Consider the following 13814-nt stretch of genomic DNA (forward strand, 5'->3'; position numbering starts at 1 on the left):
TACTCTTGTTAATACTATCATGGTAGATTGGTGAGGATGAGTAGGTTTTTCTCTTGCACTTTAGCATGGGTTTGCAGCAATGTTCTTTAGGATTTAGCCAACTTGGTCAGCTCTGATGATGCCAAGCCATGCATGGTAATTGGACAATAAAGAATCCCATCCAGAGTGCATTCCGTACCCATGCTTAAAATTATTCATCCATTTGTGTTCAACGTGAGACAATGCTAATTCATCAAATGAGGTGGGTGGGGCAGTGGTAGTCAGCAGGACCTGATGGAACAGAACCTAATGGGTTCTGGAGTCAAAGCTGAGGACTCCACTCCCTCCAACATTGTGGTACAGTAATCTGATTACATGTTGATATTATTTGAATGTTACTGATTGAGTCTCCATAATATATTTTCAATGTTTTAACATGAACTGAATTATGAGTTAGTTTCAGTTTCCACGTTTAGCATGAGATTGAGAGCCTATCTGAGAGAGAGGCAGGGTGGAGGGAAAATATCTCTCTATTTAATTTGAACATTGTTAAGAGGGGCACAAAGTCACAAAGCTTTTCATATTATACTCATCAGGACTGGGACACAAGCAATCTAACTTTGAAAGGAGGGAATAATTTCTAGGAAGAGCATACTACTTACTTGGCCCATGGTCGGAACTGAAATGCAATAAAACCTGTTAACTGTCAATATTAGCTGATTTAACTCCAATTAGGGAGGTAAACCCTGGTCAGGGCATTGCCATGGCAAATACAGTAGAGATTGGTCATCTTTGTAAGCTTCTCTTAAAAAGGTATGATGTATGCACAAATTCTTTTCCATGCTGGTGTAATGCCAGGTATGTATTCTATACATCCCAAAGACTGGCAAGCCATAACAACAACACATCCTTTGACTGTCAATGTGGGCAGAATGCTTATTGAGCTCAGCCAACCCATGCTTGCAGAATGCCCAGCTGTGCTTATACATCAGTTTTGCCTCCTTTTGGAATGTTGAAGTTCTGTATTACCAAGCAAATATTCAACTTCACTTATCAATTTTTAAAAATTAATTATTAATATTGAGTAGCTTAGAGGCAAATGAGTTGAGATTATCATTGGTGTTTTTTCCCTCGCTAACTCCATTTTAGATTAGTTCTGCCCGCTTTCCCTCCCTGATATTTGCTATGGATGAATTGCTTATGGTGGTTGATACTTGACAATTGTTCTTTTAAATGAGTAACAGGGTGATTAGGTGGTTTTAAAAAAAAATCCAGAGGTGTGTAATGGCATCTTTGAATAGGGCAGAGGGTGGTGGTGGGGATGCTAGTTTTGCCTTGCACTATTGTTGGTAAGCACAGTGAATAAGCCACTGCCGAGCAATAATCAAAAGAGCCCAACCAGAAAGTCCATGCCTTTCTGAAGAATCCTTCAAGCTATCAAATCCCAATGTGTCAAAAATCTAATTCCACAATAACCATTCTTCTCTCTGCTCCCCAACCCCCATCCCCTTCAAAAAAAAACAAGCTGTCCAACTAAAATCCTTACTGATTTCGCCAACATCAGGTGCCTTCCTGCGGCTCAGATAAATTGCTTATACTTTTAATGATCAAATAATGAATCTAAATGTGGAATATTCTTATTGAATATTAAAATCACTGAGTGGGTCTCTGCTTTTCTTGACGTACTAATGACTGCAGGGCACTACTTCAAAATTTTCGTTTGAAACAAAACATGGAAATATCGCGAACTGTGACGAGGTTAGTGATTAGTTTGAGGAGGATACAGATGAGTGGAATGTGCGTATGTGATCAGTTTTTATAGGAGTGAAATTTGGAGTATTGTGTGTAATTGTGGTTTCTCTCCTATAGGAAGGATGTTGTGAAACTTGAAAGGGTTCAGAAAAAAGTTACAGGGATATTGGCAGGGTTGAAGGATTTGAGCTATAGGGAGAGGCTGAACAGGCTGGGGCTATTTTCCCTGCAGCGTCAGAAGTTGAGGGGTGATCTTATAGATGTTTATGAAATCATGAGAGGCATGGAATAGGGTAAATAGGTAAGGTCTTTTCCCCAGGCTGGTGGAGTCCAAAACTTTAAGGTGAAAGGGGAAAGATTTAAAAGGGATCTGAGGGGCAACAATTTCATGCAGAGGGTGGTGTGTGTATGGAATAAGCTGCCAGATGAAGTGGTGGAGGCCAGTATGATTGCAACATTTAAAAGGTATCTGGAGAGGTATATGAATAGGAAGGGTTTAGAGGGATTTGGGCCAAATACTGGCAAATCAGACTAGATTAATTTAGGATATCTGGTTGGCATGGACGAGTTGGAGCAAAGGGTCTGTTTCCGTGCTGTACATCTGCATGACTCTATGACTCAATATTAACAGGAAAAGACAGGGTAGATAAACTCGTTTCACTGCTTGGAGACTCTAGAACTAGTATGAGAGTTATAGCCAAACTGTTCAGGAGAGATGAAGGGCTCCTGCCCGAAACGTCGATTCTCCTGCTCTTCGGATGTTGCATGACCTGCTGTGCTTTTCCAGCACCAGACACTCTCGACTCTCGCTCCAGCAACTGCAGTCCTCACTTTCTCCTAGATGTTCAGGAGAGATGTTCGGAATCACGTGTACACACAAAAGGCAGTAGATGTTCGGTACTCTCTTCCACAAAGGGCAGTTGATGCTAGATCAGATGTTAATTTTAAATCTAAGGCAGATGATTATTTTTGTTCAGCACAGGTATGAAGGGATAAAGGGCAAAATGCCTCTCATTGCATGGCACAACGAGGTCGAGGGGCTGAATGGCCTACTCCAGTTAGTATGCCCGCCCCTTGCCCCGCTAGGGTTGGGTGACTGACAGCTAGAAGTGAGGGCTCTCGAGTTGCCACTGAGCCCAGGCTGGGGGAGGAGAGTGGGGGCTGCGCTGAGTGAATGAGTCGGGGCTGGGAGGAGTACCAGGAGGGGGCGCTGCAGCGGGAGCGCGCCTCTCAGCCTGAGGGCAGCGGGGGCGTGTACGTCAGCGGAGGGAGCGTGCACGGGCGGGGGCGAGCCCAGGTAAGCCCTTATTTCAGGGGCGTTTCGGACGGTTGTGGCTTCACCAAGATTCAAGTGAGGTCCACTCCGTCCTCCTCTGCCTCCTCCCCGGGCTGTCCGTGCCCGAGCCGCCGCTTTCAGCGCTGGGGGTGGAGTTGCCTCCCTCCCGCCCTCGGTTGCTCTCATCCCCGGCCTCGAGTTGAATCCTGTCCGCCTGTGCGTGCACCTTACCCCGGGCACGTTCCGGAGGAATGCTCAGTGCCCCCCCCAGTGAACCCGGAGCCGGGGAACCCTGCTTTAAGATCTACTTCAGCCGTGCCCGAGAGCCCCCGCTCACACTGGGCTGCAGACTTGCAACTTTTAGCGGAAACTTGCTTTAAATTTAACCTTTGAGGGCGAGTTTCTTGATGGTGCATTTTATTTGTAGACACCCTCCCCCTCGCCGCTGAGCTTGAGCTTGCACAAACATTGATGACAAAATGCTGCTGGCTGTGTGTGTCTTGTATTTGTAATATTTTCTGTCAGATAAACTCACATCCAGTGATGGATTGGTCTGTGTTATCATCATAGGTACTACTGGAGACATCTCCTCATCCTATGTTGTCCTCACTGTCTGAAAACTTTCCTTTCGAGCTCCACCCTGCCCTTCCCTCCTTTGTAAATTCTCCAACATTTCCCATGTACGACCCCCATCCCCAATATTCTTTGCTTTGTCTTACTGTCATCATCTTCAGCTAACATTAAATATGATTGTTCATTTGTGGGTGGCACAGTGGTTAGCACTGCTGCCTCACAGCGCCAAAGACCCAGGTTCAATTCCCGCCTCAGGTGACTGACTGTGTGGAGTTTGCACATTCTCCCTGTGTCTGTGTGGGTTTCCTCCCACAGTCCAAAGATGTGCCGGTCAGGTGAATTGGCCATGCTAAATTGCCCGTAGTGTTAGGTGAAGGGGTAGATATAGGGGTATGGGTGGGTTGTGCTGCTGCGGGTCGGTGTGGACTTGTTGGGCCGAAGGGCCTGTTTCCACACTGTAAGTAATCTAATCTAATTATTGCATTCTTCATAAATTGGCTGTCACATCTCTCACATTGCAACGGGGACCACTTCAAAAGTATTTTGCTGTCTGTAAAGTTTTTGGAGGCCACGTAAGGTGCAATACAAATGCAAGTTTTTATTTCTGCAAAACTGAGCTGATAGTTTCCATTGTTGATGTAGAATGATGCAAATTGTAAGGAATGCGTATGCTTGCACTACTGTTAAAGTGGTGGAAAAGATTTACAGGATTCTGCATTTGATAAAGAGAGGCAAGGACATTGTTGAATCTTTATAAAGTTCTGGTTTAGCCTCATTTGGAGCGCATGGTATAAAGGCAATGAAGGCATGGGAGAAAATGTGGAAGACATTCACAAGAATAGCTTGAGTGTTGAGGAACTTGAGTGGATTAGTGGAAAAGCTGAGGTTTTCCCTTGAGAAGGGAAGGTTGAAACAGTTGAAAATTTTTGACGTGATTTGGAGATGCCGGTGTTGGACTGGGGTGTACAAAGTTAAAAATCACACAACACCAGGTTATAGTCCAACAGGTTTAATTGGAAGCACACTAGCTTTCGGAGCGACGCTCCTTCATCAGGTGATTGTGATGAAGGAGTGTCGCTCCGAAAACTAGTGTGCTTCCAATTAAACCTGTTGGACTATAACCTGGTGTTGTGTGATTTTTAACTTTGAAAATCTTTGAGGGATCCAGATAGACTGGATGGAGAGTACCTGATCCCACTGATGCAAGGGTGGGCAATCAGAGGATGTGGATTTTAAAATAATTGGCAAAACAGCCAAAAGTGACTTGAGGAAAAACAAACTTATTAATTTTCCAAAGGGCGACTAATTGCAGGACTAGCAAAAGGGTGGTGGTGTAGATACTTTAACTAAACTTGGTCAGATACATGTCTAAGGCAGTTGGGACTTGAGCCATATCCAGTGATGGATTGAACTGTGCTACCATAGGTACTGCTTCAACCAGTGGAGACATCTCATGCCATCTTGTCCTTGCTGTTCCTGCACTACAAGAGCCCAAAGGTGATGTTATACATGGACTTCTAAACATTTATGCTGAAGAGAGCTCTAAACATCATGCATCATGATGATGTCATAGAGTTGTGAACAGAACAGTTTAGGATCTCGAAGTGGTGAGACTGAACGTTCAACTTGCCTCAAAGTGTTTGCAACAATGTCTGCGGTATCTTTATAACCTGTAATTAGGTGTGTTGACATGTGGTAAGCAATACCTGAACAAAAAGTGACTCTTTTAGTTAGACCAGGATGTGCTTCCTCAACCACATTAGACCAAGTAGACTGTTGAGTTTCCCACCCTTAATGGGCATGGTGCCAGCAGCATTCATCATGAGCTGGCATGCTCACGTGAAATGGTAGGCATCTGTAGGAAATCTTCTGATTAACTTTAGGTCACCTGCTTATGCAGCACAGCCAGCACCAGAGAAACACTGAAGATTTCAGATCCTTGGACCCTCCTGTGGCAATCCTTAACAAGGAAGAATATTCCCGTGAATGTTAAAAGCATTTCAGACCTGGTAAGAACTTGCTGAAACAGGAGAGTAAGCATCTCCCTGGAATAAGAGAATTAGTTACTGCAAAGCAGATACTGATGTGAAGTATGTGTGAAGCAGTGATCTGTGGAAGTGGGCCAAGCTATGTATAAGGTGGGAATCATACACTTTTCCATTAAAGTTGAGAATCCTCCATTATAGCTGCAAAATGCAGGAAGATTGTCCAGAAAAGCCGCAAACACCGGCAGATTACTGCAAATTAAAAGTCTTATAAGCAATGAAATATAAAGGAAGTCATGACATAAGAAATAATATTACCACAAAGACTGTATTTCAGAAAAGGGCAAAATAGTATGAGTCATATCTGGCACATAGAAAGAGGAGGTCAGTAGTTTCAGCTCCAGAACAGCTCTGCAGGAGTTCCTTAGAGTGTTGTCCTAGGCCAAACATCTTGAGCTGCTGCTTCAATGACCTTAAGGTCAGTAAGGTCAGAAGTGGGGTGTTCACTGAAGATTGCACCATGTTCAGCACCATTCGCAACTCCTCAGGTACTGAAGCAATCAGTGTTCAAATGCAAGAAAATAGAATAGAATAGAAATTTATTGTCACGTTTTCTTATATATGAAAAGTACAGTGAAAAGTTTTAAAACTATAACTATATGAATAACAAAAGACATACATAATTAAAAAAAATTAAAATTGAGTCATAGTTCATCACAATTCAGTTAATCGCTCCTGGGCTCGGGGAAAGCTGATTACGGAGCGATAGAATACCCAGAACACAGCTGAGATGAAACCACCTTTCCTTGACAAGGACGCCACACCAGGACGAGACAACCACACCAGGCTGCAGAAATACTGAGCTGGAAGCATCCGCTGAAGAAGACCATAAGAATGGAAAGTAATATTCCTGTCAAGCAATCACCATCTTCAATAAAAGACAGCCTAACCATAGTCCCTTGAAATTCAATGACATTACATCACTGAAACCCCTAGCAATCTCCTAGGGAGAGCATTGACCAGAAACTGGACTCATAGATATAGTGGCTACAAGAATAGATCAGAGACTAGGAATACTGCAGTGAATAACTCATTTCTTGACTCCCCAAAGGCCTGACCACTATCTCCAAGACACAAATCATGAGTCTAATGGAATGCTCCCAACTTGTCTGGATGAGTGCAGCTCCAACAACACTCAAAGATCTTGATACCATCCAGGACAAAGTAGACTGCTTGATTGGCACCACGTCCAAAAACATTCGCTCCCTCCAGCTCCAGCGCATATTCGCAGCAGTATGTGCTATCCAAAAGGTGCACTGCAAAAATTCACCAAACATCCTTAGGTGGCCCTTCCAAACCCATGATTGCGACTATCTAGAAGGGCAAGGGCAGCAGGTACACAGGAATATTATGACCCTGCAAGTTCCCCTCCAAGCCACTCAATATCTTGACATGGAAATGTACCACTGTTACTTCATTGTCTCTGGGTCAAAATCCTGGAATTACCACCCTAATTGTAATGTGGGTCTACCTGTAGGAGTTCAAGAAGGCAGCTCACCACCACCACCACCACCACCACTACCCAAGTGCAACTAGGTATGTGCAGTAAATGCTGGCCAGTCAGCAACATTCATGTCCCACTTGTGAATAAAAGAAAGTGCGAAGAACTCGACGTCCTGGAGAAAATTTCTGAATTGAAAAATAGCTTCTAAATTAGATATTAACTCAGAAGCTAAACGAATAAGGTGAAACCATTGATTCTTTTATTCATGATTTCTACAGATTAGTGGAGAAATGAAACTAGGGTGACTTCAAGTCAGAATTCATAAGAGACAAAATTGTATAGGAATTCTGATGAGTCTGTCAGATTCACTGCAGTCCAAAGAAATCCCAACTCTTGAGAAAGCCACTCAGATGGTCAGTGAAACAGATGTTCAAAAGCCACACAGATTAATTCAAAGAGATCAGCCTTGCCACAGGAGATTAGTAGTGTCCACTAAAAACACAAGGCTCAAAACGTGGACAACTAACATGAGAAACGAGTGCAATGAATAAGATAAGTACCAGAGATGAAAAATCAGCACTGTGGAGCAAATCAAGCTCACAGGCACAGACAGTCCCCATTTTCCAGCAACCCTATTTCAGGGATAACAAATATTAGAAAAGCTATGTATAGTTCATAATCAAGAATTCTCACCCTTGTGGAGAGACCAACATCTTTTCTAAATGGTGGAATTACTTAAATGATATAAAGTTAACAGCTGGTGAAGGAGCAATCAAAGTGCCACCAACAGAAAACCTCCAGGGATAGGAAACGTCTAGAGGGATATGGGCCAAATTTAGGCAAGTGGGACTAGTTTAATTTGGGAAACTTAGTCGGCATGGACAAGTTGGACTGAAGGGTCTATTACCATGCTGTATGGCTCCTTAGACTCACAATGGAACTGAAACAACAAAACAGAATCAATTGAGATTAGTTATATTGGTATAAATAATTTGTTTCATTATATCAACAGGAAAGGAATCTGTGACTGTACTGAATTGGCTGAAATGTTTTCCACTGCTGTCAATACTGAAATGTGCTCAGGCCAATGGGCTGAGAAGTCGCAGATGGAGTTTAATTCAGATAAATGTGAGGTGCTGCATTTTGGAAAAGCAAATCTTAACAGGACTTATACACTTAATGGTAAGGTCCTAGGGAGTGTTGCTGAACAAAGAGACCTTGGAGTGCAGGTTTATAGCTCCTTGAAAGTGGAGTCGCAGGTAGATAGGATAGTGAAGAAGGCATTTGGTATGCTAGCTCTTATTGATCGGAGTATTGAGTTCAGGAGTTGGGAGGTCATGTTGCAGCTGTACAGGACATTGGTTAGGCCACTGTTGAAATTTTGCGTGCAATTCTGGTCTCCTTCCTATTGGAAAGATGTTGTGAAAAGATTTCCAATGATTTTGCCAGGGTTGGAGGATTTCAGCTATACGGAGAGGCTGAACAGTCTGGGGCTGTTTTCCTTGGAGCGTCGGAGGTTAGGGGTGATTTTATAGAGGTTTACAAAATCATGAGGGGCATGGATAGGATAAATAGTCAAAGTCTTTTCCCTGGTGTCGGGGAGTCCAGAACAAGAGGGCATAGGGTTTAGGGTGAGAGGGGAAAGATATAAAAGAGACCAACAGGGCAGCTTTTTCACTCAGAGGGTGGTACGTGTATGGAATGAACTGCCAGAGGAAGTGGTGGAGGCTGGTACAATAACAACATTTAAAAGGCATTTGGATGGGTATATGTATAAGAAGGGTTTGGAGGGATAAGGGCCAGGTGCTGGCAGGTGGGACTAGATTGGGTTGAGATATCTGGTTGGCATGGACGCGTTGGACCGAAGGGTGTGTTTTCATGCTGTACATCTCTATGACTACAAGAATCAATACGTTTTGCAATGATAAACAAACGAGGTAGCCAGGGAACAGCATGTCCGATTTGAACCAGTTGCCACATTTATAACTAATATAACTTGGGATGCATCACAGATAGTGAGCAGATAACCATGAAACAAATTCAAGTCTGATGTTAGCTGCTGAGGTGACTTGGAAGAGAAAAGTTCAAGCAGAATATTTCACTTCTTTTCCCAAGAATAATCCAAAGTAACTGTGACAGAGATCGTGCTAAAATCGAAGCAATCCTCAAATAGCAGAACTTCAAAAGGGAACATGTTAGTTTCACCAATAATGCAATTGCTGAAAACTAATGAGAGAGTCCAAAGTAGTCATTGTGTTAAAGTAAAAACTTGATATGCTTCAGCACAAGTCTACAGTTTGAGTATCAACATCTTCTGACTAAGATTGGAGATGTTATACATACAACTTCATGGAAACTACCATGAGAAGTGATTACCAGAGTCTGACAATTCAAGCTAACTGCAAATAAGAAATTGCCTTCTTCAGCAGGAAGGTGTCTTCCACAAAGGAAATCCAAGGGAGCGTTAAGGAAGAAAATCAAATAAAATAATCTATTACCTGGTAAACTAGCAGTTTTGCAAGCTTGAAGAGAACCCATTCCCGGAGAATAGCGAAACCACCAGATTAACTGCACTTCTAAAGTCAGAGACTTGTGAAAGTGGGCTTATTTTAATGTAATTATACACATAGATCGCAATAAAAATGGTAAAAAAAACTTGGGATGATAGATGTATATAGTCTGAAAGGGATAATACTGAGGAGTGTCATAAGGACTAACCATTATGATGATAATGTACAGATCAGTGGATAGAACAGCTTTGGATATCAAAGGAGTGAGACCTAATATTCAGGTCCTCCTCATAGTCTCTGTAACAATTTTTACCATTACGAGTGTAATCTGTATATAGTTGCTGATATGCAATGAACTACATCATTGTTAACTAGAGCTTCTTCTAGTTAGACCAGGAAGTGATTTCCCTCTACCAGACTAGACCAGGCAGGCTCTGAAGTTTCCTATGCTAACAAGGATGTTGGCAGCAACCTTCATCATGAGCAGCAACTCATACTGTGTTGTGATCTGGTATGTCCATGCAACAGGCGGGAGTATGGACCTTGCTAAATAGCTGTTAAAGAGAGCTGCCATGGACATGATGGAACAATCAGCCTCCCTTATGCCTTAACCATTCTATTATTTTACTAACTCAGGGTGAGGGTCTAGATGTAGGTATGCTCACTGAGCTGGAAGGTTCTTTTTCAGACGTTTCATCACCATACTAGGTAACATCTTCAGTAAGCCTCTGGATGAAGCACTGCTGATGTTTCCTGCTTTCTATTTAAATGTTTGGGTTTTCTTTGAGTTGGTGATGTCATTTCCTGTGGTGATGTCATTTTCTGTTCTTTTTCTCGGGGGGTGGTAAATGGGGTCCAAGTCAATGTGTTTGTTGATAGAGTTTCGATTGGAATGAGCTTAAAAATGTGTTGCTGGAAAAGCGAAGCAGGTCAGGCAGCATCAAAGGAGAAGGAGAATCGGCGTTTCGGGCATAAACCCTTCTTCAGAAAGGCTTATGCCCGAAACGTCGATTCTCCTTCTCCTTTGATGCTGCCTGACCTGCTGCACGTTTCCAGCAACACATTTTTCAGCTCTGATCTCCTGCATCTGCAGTCCTCACTTTCTCCTTTCGGTTGGAATGCCATGTTTCTAGGCATGTCTCCGTTTGGCCTGTCCTAGGATGGATGTGTTGTCCCAGTCGAAATGGTGTCCTTCCTTATCTGTATGTAAGGATACTAGTGAGAGAGGGTCATGCTGTTTTTTGGCTAGTTGATGTTCAAGTATCCTGGTGGCTAGTTTTCTGCCTGTTTGTTCAATGTAGTGTTTGTTACACATCTTGCACGGTATTTTGTAAATCAGAGTGAGGGTGTCACTGTGAGGCCAGCTTTTAATACCCATCCCTAATTGCCCAGAGGGAGAAAGTGAGGACTGCAGATGCTGGAGATCAGAGTCGAGAGTGTGGTGCTGGAAAAGCACAGCAGATCAGGCAGCGTCCGGGGTGCAGGAGAATTGATGTTTAGGGCATAAGCCCTTCATCAGAAAACTGCCCAGAGGGCAGTTAAGAGTCAACCACATTGCTGTGGGTCTGGAGTCACACAGAGGCCAGAGTAGGTAAGAATGGCAGTTTCCTTCCCTAAAGGTCACTACTGAACCAGAAGAGTTTTTCCAACATTCAACAATGGATTTCATGATCATTATTAGACCCTTAATTCCAGGTTCTTCAATGAATTCAAATTCTACTATCTGCCATGGCAGGTTTGAACCTAGGTCCCCAGAAGATTGCATGGGTCTCTGGATTAATAATCTATCAATAGTATCAGTAAGTCATCGTCTCTCTTTGCACTGAACGGATTTCATTTCACAAGTTTTATTGTGTAGAAATGCAACAAAACCATCATTAAGCTTTACTAAAATTTGGAATATTTCACACAAAATGGTGACCATCACTATTTAAGTTGGTATGGATATAGAATGGACAAGTTTGATTAATGGAATGTGTGGAGAATAAATATCGAATCACTTGATGCACAGGTTCTGCTGAGCATTGCCCTTCATTGTTTTTGCCTACTTAAGTGAGGAGAGATGTGGCGCAGCTTGGCAGTACAGGCAGCAGACTGTTTTTCTATCCTTGCATGAAGTATGCAGGATGGCATGGGGAGTTAGATTGTTTTTGTGTGGGCCAATAACTGGTAGCTTTGACCATCACCTCCTTCAGAACTCGAGAAGAAACTACCATCAATGCTAGTACTTTTCTTTAACAATAATAAATGTATAAAATAATAGGCATTTAAAGATGCAATCAGTCTCATGCAGCACTCACCCATTGTTTCTAGTGAACCAACAGGCACCACCTACCTGTGGCAAAGCTCAAAACACAGACAGGCAGTGGGAATATCCTTGCCTAATGATTCTCTGCATTTTAAAAATTAGCCAAGTAATAACTTGAGGCATTCAGGGGATGATTGTTTAAATAGAAACATTGTGAAGGTTACAGAGAAAAAGGCAAGAGATTGACAATAAGTTAAATTGTCCAGAGCGCTGGTGGATGACTGGCCTCCTGTACTATAACTAATCTGCGATTCTCTGAAAAGAGGACCAGAACTGTGCTGTCTGCACATTCTCCCCATTTCTGCGTAGATTTCTTCCGGGTGCTCTGGTTTCCTCCCACAGTGCAAAGATGTGCAGGTTAGGTGGATTGGCCGTGCTAAATTGCCCATAGTGACCAGGTATGTGTAGGTTAGGTGGATTAACCATGGGAAATGCAGGGTTACAGGGATTAGGTAGTGGGGTGAGTCTGGATGGAATGCTGTTTGGAGAGTCAGTATAGACTTGTTGGGCCAAATGGTCTGTTTCCACGCTGTCGGAATTCAATGAATTCTATAACTGATAGTGGAATTTAAAAATCATAGGTAATCATTCGCAAAAAATGTATTAAAATTGATTAGAAGTCATAGTAAGTATTTATCAAATCCCAGTTTGACCTCAAAAGGAGTATTGTATTCAATACAGGGCATCAAACTCTAAGAAGGAAATGATGGTTTCAGTGGAGGCACAGACAAGATTAATATGAATAGTGATTTAAGTAACTTCGGTTCCACAGTTAGATGGAGAAACTGGAAAATTGTTTTCCTCGGTGATGCAAAGGTTGAGAGGCAGTTTGACAGAGGTATTCAAAATCATGAGATATCAATTAAAAACAACTTGCATGAGTGGAAGAGTCAAGAACCAGAGGACATTGATTAAAGATGATTAGCATAAGACCCAAAGCTAAAATGAAGGAAAGCTTTTTTATACATCATGAAGTTAGGATTCACAATGTACTACCTGACAGTATGCTTTTGTATCTTTAATGGCTTTGTCTTGGGCCTGGGTATAGTTGTTATGGTAGTAATCAGTCACACAGCCCAGGTTCTGGTAACTCTCTATCCGTGCCCAGGCATATTCAATCATTGCTTTTAAAAGGGAATAGAATATTATTCCCATTCCCTTTCCCTTTCTCTTCTCTAAAGAAGAGAGAAAATAATTGCAGGGCTACATTGTAAAGGTGAGGGCAACGAGACAGGGTAAGTTGCTCTTTAATAGAGCCAGAGCAAACACGATGGCCTGAATGGCTGCCATTGTTGTAACCATTCTAAAATTCTAGTGCACGTGATGTTGTACTAATTTACGGGATTATGAGCAGTTCATGAATTTCCAAATAGCAATCGTGTGCCTGATGGGTGAAATTACTGAGTAAATAACAAAATTAAAATAAGACAGTATACAATGCCAGCATGAATAATTTTGCAAGGCTAATTTTGAGAAACAACGTGGTTTCTTCAGATGTATTCTGTAGTGTTTCTCTACAGATGTAGCATCTAAATGGATCCCAAAGCTTTGAGTGTTGTCTGAATTCAGTCTTCCACCCTTGTGTGTTTTCCTGAGATGGCCAAAGAGGAAAGTTATGATTCTGTCATAGTGCAAGATGCATTTATTTACTGACCCACAAATATCATTTTTATTCTGTAGTCACTGGCATTTCACAAGCAGGGCAACAGAATGGATTCCTTTTTATTTCGAGAGCCAAATGAATCAACCATAAATCCAAGAACTGAAGTATATTTCCAAAGAATATATATCTCATCTTCCTGTATTCAATCAGTTTTCTCTCTGGCCAATAGCAAAAAAGACTGCATAACAAAGACATCGCTGCAAAGGTGTAAGTAAAGGACCTTCAGCACTTAGACAGCTCCTTTCTTCAAATTGGGAAGTCATA

The 13814-nt window shown here is 42.3% G+C and overlaps 1 protein-coding gene across 2 annotated transcripts in view; it reads left to right on the top strand.

Annotated features, from left to right (window-relative positions):
* The window catches only part of fam120b (family with sequence similarity 120 member B), a 106947-nt gene that overhangs the window by 18503 nt on the left and 74630 nt on the right, over nt 1-13814 (top strand). The window contains exon 1 of one of the 2 annotated variants that reach the window (XM_043695397.2): nt 3008-3028. The exons of the other annotated variant lie outside the window; for it this stretch is intronic. The gene's annotated coding sequence lies outside the window, so the exon portion shown is untranslated. Of the gene's footprint in view, nt 1-3007; nt 3029-13814 lie in introns of those variants that run through there. 2 annotated transcript variants of the gene reach the window in all.

This window comes from Chiloscyllium plagiosum, unplaced genomic scaffold (assembly GCF_037043375.1).
Source record: "Chiloscyllium plagiosum isolate Xiang-an unplaced genomic scaffold, Cpla_swu_hap1 HiC_scaffold_10, whole genome shotgun sequence".
Taxonomy (NCBI): domain Eukaryota; kingdom Metazoa; phylum Chordata; class Chondrichthyes; order Orectolobiformes; family Hemiscylliidae; genus Chiloscyllium; species Chiloscyllium plagiosum.